Here is a 9463-nt window from a genome sequence, read left to right as displayed (position 1 = left end):
ACGTGGTGCGGGGGGGGGAAGGAGGGGGGGAAAGGAGGGAGGAGCGCGACGCTGCGCTTGAGGGGCCTCGCGGACGGGTTGTGGGACAGATCTCGCGTGGTTTGGTTGCGAGCCGTGGGTGCGCGAGTGGGAGCCGCGCCTGAAGCGCGGGGGCTGCTGGGAGGGAGCACGGTTGGCTGTCGGGGGCGGCTCAGGCGACGTCGGTCGGTCGGGTGAGTGCTATGAGGGGGATGACGGGGAGGGGGCTCGGGGGTTAGCGGCAGCGCTGTGGCTTGGCTGCCTGCCTGCTCTTAACTGCGCCTGGGGAGGTGTCGGGCGCTCCGGTGTCTCTGTTCCTTCCCGACTGTGTTCCCGGGCTGGTTGAGGAGCGGGCGGTGGGGGTGGCCGCGATGCTGTCCTTAGGCCCGAGCGGAGCCGGGGGAGCCGGGCCTTTTCCCCGCCTTAGCTCGGCGGTGCCCTGTGGAGGGGCTCCTCGTAACGTCTTGCCGCGGTGCCTGGTGCTGCGCGACCGCCCGGCGCTGTCGGTGGTGCCCACCGTGTGACAGCTGGGGAAAACTCTAATACAAGCTCCTTTCTCGGGGAGAAACCTTGGCGTCTGGCGGTGCGGGCTTTACGGTAGCCGGCGAGGCGAGAGGCACCTCTCCGGGCTTGTTCCCGAGCCCCGCGGTGAGGCAGCGGCGTTGAACCGAGGGGGCAGAGGCGGGGCCCGGCCCGGCCCCTCCGCCCCGCTCCTCCCGGCGCTCTGTCCGGCCTGTCCCTTCGGGTGCGGCCCGGCCCTTGTTCTGAACGGCTTCTCGGCGGTTCCACCGCGCCAGGAACGGGACAGGCTTCTTCCTTTCACCTTTCAGGCAGCTTCACTTGCCCCCTCCTGCAGTGGACACGGTTATCTCTTAGTTGGAAACGATCACTGCTATCGTTTTGTATTTTGTAGTACGTAGTTGTTACAGTTGTTCTGTGGTTTTGGTTTTGGTTTTTGTGTTTGTGGTTTTTTGGGTTGTTTTTTTTTTTTTTTTTTTTTTTTCCTGGCTGCGCAAGCACAAGCTTTAATGAAAAATTGGAGCTAGTAATGCTTTAATCTGGGCCCTTGTTAGGTCCTATGACCTGGTGGGGATGAACTGTCATGCTGAGTATGGGTGACAGTGTTGCAAAGCGTTCACATCTAGATAAGGTCATAGAATATCTACTTAGCTATCATAGCAATAGAGGCTAGATAATACTGAAGGGGAACTAAGCTGTATAACTGCTTTCTGTACTATTCTGAGGGGATGCTTTGCAATTTTTAAAAATTTATATGTATCAAACTGTAGCTTCTTCCTGGGCCTCTCGATTACATAAATATCAAACTGTTTTTTTGAACATGAACTTTTAAACTGAAGTGTGGGAGTTCTCTTTCAACCTAAATAAGTCTGTGTTCCTCTGTTGTCATTACTTCTAATTAAGGAAGTGTTGTTTTGGACTTTGCGTGGTTTTGGGCTATATGCAGGGAGGGAGCAACTCTGTTGAAGTCATATGAGAAAATGAGTCTTGCTGTCTTCTCTTTTGGCTGCTCTTGTAGTTCCCTGCTGCCTTAAGACGTTCCTGGTTTCTCATTGTTCCCTTTGCTTCTGGCTGTTTATAAATGGGATCATTTTAATAGACCTTAAGACGCAGTGCTGCTGCTGAGATCAGATTATCCTGCATCTCCAGTCCAGATAACTCCACCAAAGGTGAAAACACGTGCTAGATTGTTTTCCTACTATGAAACTTTTGAAGTAGTATAGCTCAAAAGGGTTTTAAGATTAATGTATTTCACAAAATTAAAATTCCTACATGCTTTTAGGCAGATTACAGTGTATAATTAGAGCTAGGTGAAACTTGCTGCTGAGATACTTCTGCTGAAAAGCCTGTTCAGAAGAATTAGCATGTACTTTCCATTAATGTAGCTGTGCTAACTGGGAGAGGGGGGAAGCAAAAATAGATTTGGAAAGTGTGAACTTGATTTTCATGCTTGTCTCTTTGGTATTTCTAAATGATAATTTGACCCTGAAAGATTTTTTTTCATTTCCTTTGTTATTGAGAATTTGGCTATGTATACTAGTCATGCTATATGCAAATAAGTAAGTTGAGCAATAATAGTTGACTATGATGCATTGAAGCTAATACTGGCTACTGGCTATGTCTTTTATGGCTGTTTGCTTATTAGAAGATGTGGAGTGTCTATGTACTTAAGTTGTCATTGTTATGAAATGGGATAATGATTCTTTGCTAAGTTCTGTGAGACAAACCAGTAGCTATATAACACTGATGATATTTTTAACTAGCTATAATGCCTTGGGCTAATGATAACACTGCTGTCTGGTACTGTAAGTGTTCTAGTTGCATTCATAAATGACTAATGATAAGTGAATGTTAATTTTGGAATTTTTATCAGCTTTTTACTACTGTTTGAGGTGACCTTTCATTTGAAAGATGAGATATTTAGTATATGTATGATTCCTCGGTCTTCCAAATTCCTGAAGTCACTGTATTTCTTAGGTCTTTAAGATAGTTAGAACATGAAACTTAACAAACTACAGAGGAGTAAGGTCTTTAATATTATATACTATATAAATACGTCCTTATTTTCACTGTTCTTAAGTAGATGTAATGACCTTTATAAGCAGTTAAAGAGTTGCTTCTATCTGTATTTCCCATGATGGCACTTAGATTAGAACCTATCTGCTGGAAGGCTATGTCACTTAAGCACTCTATATCCTTTTCCCTTTATTAAATGATACTTCTGTTGAGAAAATTATCTCTGTGGGATTAATTCCTTTTCCTTAATCTCTTAATGGAGCAGGGTGAGGATGCAGCCCCTTAACAGCACTAACGGCAATATTCTTTCAGATGCTTTTCTGACTTGTTACAGCAGCATATGCCAGGTTATTCTGCTTTCTCACTTACAAAAATTGCTCATTGCCTGTTTTTTCAAATCTGCCTTCTAAGAAATTAAATGTAGTAGATTGGGAAGCAAGTATTTGCACTGCGTTGCTAAAGCAAGAGAACTTCTGTTTTGCTGTGTAAAATAAGCCTCAGTTCTACAGTAATACATTCTTACTAAAGGATATATAGTAGAGAAAGCTACCACTTACTTTCAGAATTCTAATAATTAGATAGTAGACAATATAATAGGTAACAAAGAATATGGAGTTTTAAAATGTCTTTCAGTATTTCTTTTGGAGATTGGAAAAAAGTGTCTCCCTTAGCTAAATTTATTAGATAATGACATCTCTCATGGTTTTCAAGCCATAGTGTGGTGATTACTGAAAACAACAACTAGAACATTCTGGTAGATGTAATTACTGAGAAATAGCTAGTTCAAATGAAAACTGACAAGTCAGAAAACTCTTTTTGTATAGTGTGGGTTGTCACAGACTTAAGTAATGGAGAGTTCTCAGGGAAAAAAAAAACCACAAACAAACCACTTCTTTTGTGTTTTGGTTTGTTTTTTTTTTTTAAAATCAAGTATTATGTGTATAAAGGAATCCTTACTTCTACCAAAAGGTACTCAGGGTATTTCTGAATTAACTAATTCAGGTGTTGCAAAAGCATGGAACTTGCCAAAATGCTCTGCATAAGCTAAGACGCTTCAGTGCATGCTTGCACTCAGTTCTGTTCTGTTGGTGGGTTGTTTGGAGTTTTTTTTCCCCTTTAACAATTTACTTCAATTTTGATCTGTGGTGACCAGACCAAAGGGTAAAGCAGTCCTGAAAGAAGTGGTTTGCTAGTACAGGTAAGGGGACCTTTCACAGGGTCATAAACTAAAGGAGTACATTTCTTTCTTATAAAGTTGCCTCTGCTGCAACTCTCTGGGTATTGTGTTTCGTTTAGCTTTGCCTCAGTATGCTAAACCCCTATGTCAGAAGAGTGATTACAGTCACTTAACTATCAGAGAAGGATAACCATTGTGATAGCTTTACATCTACCTGCTGTGCTTTCTGCAAGTCATTGCTGGTGTGTGGAAATTTGCAATTGATTTCTGATGCTTTCATCACTTCCAGAGATTAACTGATTCAGATCCTGTCAGCTGATGCTCCTGCACAGGCAAAGGAGCTGATGCTCCTGCACACTGCAAAATTATCACTAGAAAACTGCCTTAAGTAATTACTGAGAAAAGATTCACCATGTGCTCTATATCCAGACAACTGTTGATCTGTCATGAGCTATCATATTTACTACACATGCACCAAAGTAGTAATCACAAATTTCAGAGCAACAATTTGGATCTGAAAGAGAATGTATGGGTGGGAAAATGGTAATATTAAAGCATAACTTAAACTATCTGCAAAGTCTATACAATGCTCATAATTAGATTCTTCTTTGAGAGAGATGAGGGTCAAGGTGAACAGTTTTTAGGACTGAAATAGTAAGATTAGTGTGCAGAATTCACCTACCCGGGATGATACAAGTGATGGCCAGCTGTGTCGTCTTAGTCAGCAAATATTCCTATATTATTCATTCCAGACAAATGCAGAGGCATGGGTTGTTACTGAGGAATTGGAAGGGGTAGGAAAAAGTATTTGTGGAGGGGATGGGAGTGTTGAAGAGGAAGGGCAGCCTGCTCTGCAGCTTCTGTCACATCTGCCTTCACTCAGTGATGATAACCCAGCTTTCCCCCTTGCTTTCTGGGGGAAGGGCAAGAGTGAATTTGCTCCCTAAGCCCCTATCTGATCCCCTGTGTACTAACTTTTATATAAGCTTCAAAAAACCCCAAATCTTTGGGGTTTCTGGCTTACATTTAGTCATGCTACCTTTTTTTTTTTTTTTTTTTAGCAGAAATGTTTTACTGTATGAAGTATTTGGAGAAAAGCTGTGTAAATATTGTAGATCCATTAGAGCACTTGTCTTGCATGTTTTACTCTTGTGAATCTTACTTCACTTCATATGTATTTGATTTCAAGCCAGAAGTGGGTTGAAGCTGCTGAAAGGAAAAACTTAAAAGGGAAGAGAGGGTCTTTGCACCGAGGTTTCTGTTGAGGTCTACCAGCAAATTTGATTTTGGGCTTGAGGACAGTTGAGCAGTAAAAGATTAACATAACTAGCCTCTGAAATTTTGACTAGCTTATAGAAGGCTATCAGATTGCATTAGGTGTGTCACAAATACAGAAGGCTAAATCAGAGAACCTGCACTTCTTCCTTAAATACAACTGAAGTATGCAGTGAGACAGTGGATCACCATATAGAATGAATGTAGGGCAAAGAGGCAGCTGGATAATATTAGTCAGCATAACGTAGTCATCACTCTTGAACACCCGACTTATCAAGAGGGTTAGATGTTTTTGTGTGGATGTCATGGGAAGGAAAATTTGGAGAGCCCAGAGAATTTGTTTGCTGTTAGCATCTGCAATGCTCCTCCCAGATGGTGGAAAAAGTGTGAAATGCCTTGTTTGAAATAAGTTGGTTGATGGTGCTTAACATGGAAGTTGCATAGGAATGGGGGTTAAGAAGAGCAGAGATGGGAACTGAGGAACTTTAAAGGGAGAACGAATAATAATTGCAATAGTAGCTGTAGGGGATAGAAATGTATATTGTATTTCTGTCGGGAGAGCACTGGAGAATGGGCATTCAAGTCCTCTTAATAAGTGTGTAAATACATATTTTATTGAACTATGGCAGTAGTGTTCAGAATTCTCATGTCAAAATGGAAAGGCTTGATTACTCTAAAGGGATTTGTGTACTGCCCTATTGCATAGGCCTTTCTGATGCTGTTTCATTACAACTAGCATCTTTGTTAACTTGTGAGTCACAGCACCTTATTTTTAAACAAATTGTGCATATACCGCAGTCAATTAAAAAAACCAACAACCTGGCACAGAAAGGTAAATCTCTTCTGAGGGTGAGGAAGGAAAAATGGAAGAGGTGCTTTAGAAGCTCTAAATGACTAATCCTTTCAGTCCATAAAATTATGATTGTGACAAGTTTATCTTAATTTAAAATCTTCTTAAACTTTATTGTAAGGGTTACATGCATGTTTTGGGAAAAGTAAATGTTTACAGGAGAGTTTGTGAACGTGTAAGGATATTTTTTCTTTAATCAATATCCAGAGGCACCTTAGAGAAAGCTGTAGTCCAACTGCCACTTTAGTATCTGGTGGTGGTTAAAAGTATCTTGGTGTAATCATCAAAAGCCCAGTTGTATTTAAAAATGAGCCCTCAATAACAGCGCTGCATAGACTTGGAAATGGATGAATGGTGCTGGGCTAATCTTAGATATCACTCAAAAAAATCAGTGATGTGGATGTCATGATATGACTTCATCCAAAGAGCAAGAAAACAGGAAATTCCATAAGCTTAGCTTAAACAAAAAAACCATACATCCGTAAACCTTTTGGCTATGGATTGGTATTTTATGCAAAGAGTATAAAGAGGAGGTCTTTTACTTCCTTTGTACAGGTTGTTGTCTGTTAGGGTTATGTCCTGTGAGTGAACTGATTCTGTGTAACGTTTTCATTAAATATTCATGGAAATGATATTTTTTTTATTTGCAGCTGTCTTCTAATTGATCACTATTCTTTGTACTGCATTTTTTCATTATGGACAGGGAAACGGTTAAAAAGCAAATATGTCGCTTTCTACAGCGAAATGCCTTTCTAGTACTTGCTACCATGCAAAGTTTGAACTTCTGAGTCTGAAGGAAAAAAATCCATAAAACTGCAGAATTTCTACAGTTTGTTAGTAGAATAGATGCTGAATTTTTTGCTGTTGCTTTAGAACATGTAGACATTTTTCTGATTAATTGTTCGTCTTTCCATGTTGTACCTTCTTTACCCAGCACCATTTAATCTAGAGGAATAAAGTCATTTAAGAGAGAAACTGCAATGTAGAACTATCAAACTTGCCCCTCCCGTCTTCTTGCCCTAAAACTCTTCTAGGCTGACTTAAGGGTGGGGTGAACACAACTAAGAAACCTGATTTGAGCTGTGGCATGTGGTTGAAACATTTGAAAGACTAAATGAGCAGCTATTTTGACTTCTGTTTCACCTGATTCTGATAAATAAAACAAGGGCTGCCTGTATTTCTGTCTTCTGTAGGTGAGCAGAAGTACATTCTTATTTTTTCTACTTAAATCAAGTGAGTTTAGGTATGCTGGCATATGTTCTCCTTTCAGGTTAAACGGAGTTATTCTGACCTCTCCTTATCAAATGCCTGTCTTTATACAACAGTTCAGTGCGTGTGTTTTCAGCCTTGTGTGCAAAACTAGCTGTGTGAATCAGAGCAGCGGGGTGGGATTTTGACGAGCACGTTCTGGAAAAAGCATCTAGTGTGACCATCTCCTTTGGCTTATGTAAGAACAGTGTGATCACATGTCCCCAGCAAAAATGTGTGCAGTTCCTTATTTGGTAACGCGTTAATAACCTTCGTCTTGTTTGAGTATAATAGCAATTAAAAACAATACAGTGTAGCCAATGCTTTTCCAAGTGGATTTATTTGGAGTTCCTCTCTTCATCAGGAGTGAGAAAATAGTTTATTTTCTGCTAGAAACTATTAATTTCTGTCATTATTACAGGAAAAAAATAACCAAGTAGAGTGTGGATAGGGATTGTGCAGGCATCTTCCACCTACCCTTCCCCCTCTTACATGTGACCCATAACTATGATCAGTGTCATGTTTAGCCAGTGTTTTTCTCTCAGCTGTTCTATTTACTGACAGCTTTTTAACTGTGCCAGAAAAAAATCTAATTCTTTTGCAAGAAGAAGCAAGGACTTGCAGACATGACTTCTGTCTGTTCCTTAATTATGGAACATGACTGAAGTAGTGGTACAGCTCTAGATGAGCCTATCACTCTTCAGTATAAAGCTGTAGAGTATCTTCACTGTTAGAAAAATGTTTCTGTAATGTGTTGTGTTCCACTAATGAATCTTCCAAATTGGCAGTGTGTTGGGGCTGTTTTTTGTTGGTTTGTTGGGGTTTTTTGTTTGTTTGTTTGTTTTTGTTTTTTTTTTTTTAATAGAAGATTCCAGATACTTAAATGATAGGCTGAGAACCGTTTGAAAGAAAGACTTCAGGTTCAGATCAGGTCACGTCTGAGTCATGCCAGTGCAAACTTACCAGAGATTTTTAGCAAAACCTAACTTATAAGGACTATCTTTATTCTACAGGTTCTCTGAATTTTGTGGTGCTGCCTCTTTGCTGAGACAACAGGTTGTTAATTACATTGTTTGGTGGAAGAAACCCCTTAGGATTCCTTTGCTGTGAATGAAGGAATTGCTATCATAGTTAAGGTAAACACCAATAAATTATTATAGGTGGCAGATACCCTCCCTCTTCTACAGGTGAAAGGCTAAAAGAGGAGCTGTTGTATGTGACTTCAATATCTATTGAAATAGATATTAAATGAAACAGTCTGCCCATCCTAATGTTTCCTGGGTGATAAGGTGGTTGTGATAACTTACTTTAGGCAGGATATTGAGATAAATACATTTTAAATGTCTTTTAAATAATCTTTTTCCATTCCAGTTTCTTGAAGGAAAGTCACTGAGGGTTATTGTGGAAACTAGCACTATTTTTCCATTGTCCTTTTCCTGTTAATCAGTACATAGCACTACTGTTAGGTCACAGGAGTTCTGCATCAGGATTCATTTGGTGGAAGAACTGGTAGGGAGCCAGTCGCAGTTCCCAGGGTCTGAGCTGGCTGGCCTTGTGTCCAGTCTCAGCTAGCCCAGAGCAAATGTGACTTTGGTTTTTGCCAGCTGGCCCTGGTCCATGGGGTGGAGAATGCTGGACTGCAGAAAGAGTAGCATATGAGCTGGTTATTCTTTCTCTGTACTTGTAGGGAGATCACTGCCCCTTCTGTGCTGCGAGAGTGGGGCTGAATCCATTGAGTGTTAATGTCAAATTAAGCCTCACATTTACTGAAAACAGGAATATTAGAAACACCCTTACAACTGTTACTAAATACCTGTTTTAAGAAGTCTGCTTATTGTAAGCAACACTCCTCTTTATTTCACTTATATTGAAAACAGTACAGATGTGCTTAATATTCATTGCTTATTTTCCAAGGCTTGTATAATAAACAGATCTGCAGGTAGGAAAATGACGGTTTGGGGTTTTTTTGCATTTGTGAATTGTCGGTTGCCTATGGGCTCTCAGATACTTTTTTTTCATAGGAACAAATGGAGAGGCGTCAGGAGAGAAGGAGGCAGCATGGTTGCAAGTGGTACCGTGGATTGTAATTTTAAAGTCAGTTTTAAGTAACATGCCTCTAGTGTGTGTACCTTTTAAAAGAAAACCAAAACAACAACAAAACACCAACCCCCCCCCAAAAAAAACCCAAAACAAAAAAGCTCCCACCAACCCTCTTTGGCAGTACTGATAAATGAGTTGAATTGTTTTTTGAAAAAATATACAAAGCAATGCTCCAGTTGCATGACAAGGAAGCATGCTAGAATAAAGAGTACTCAAACACTTTTCTTCTAATATGTTAGATAAAGCAGATTTCTAGCGCT

The 9463-nt window shown here is 40.5% G+C and overlaps 1 protein-coding gene across 1 annotated transcript in view; it reads left to right on the top strand.

Annotated features, from left to right (window-relative positions):
* Positions 1-10: 10 nt before the first annotated feature.
* DNAJB4 (DnaJ heat shock protein family (Hsp40) member B4) overlaps positions 11-9463 on the top strand; it is a 28459-nt gene continuing 19006 nt past the window's right edge. The window contains exon 1 of the mRNA XM_074151433.1: positions 11-212. The gene's annotated coding sequence lies outside the window, so the exon portion shown is untranslated. The remainder of the gene's footprint in view (positions 213-9463) is intronic.

This window comes from Numenius arquata, chromosome 8 (assembly GCF_964106895.1).
Source record: "Numenius arquata chromosome 8, bNumArq3.hap1.1, whole genome shotgun sequence".
NCBI classification, from domain to species: domain Eukaryota; kingdom Metazoa; phylum Chordata; class Aves; order Charadriiformes; family Scolopacidae; genus Numenius; species Numenius arquata.
This window is presented reverse-complemented; position numbering and strand designations above follow the sequence as displayed.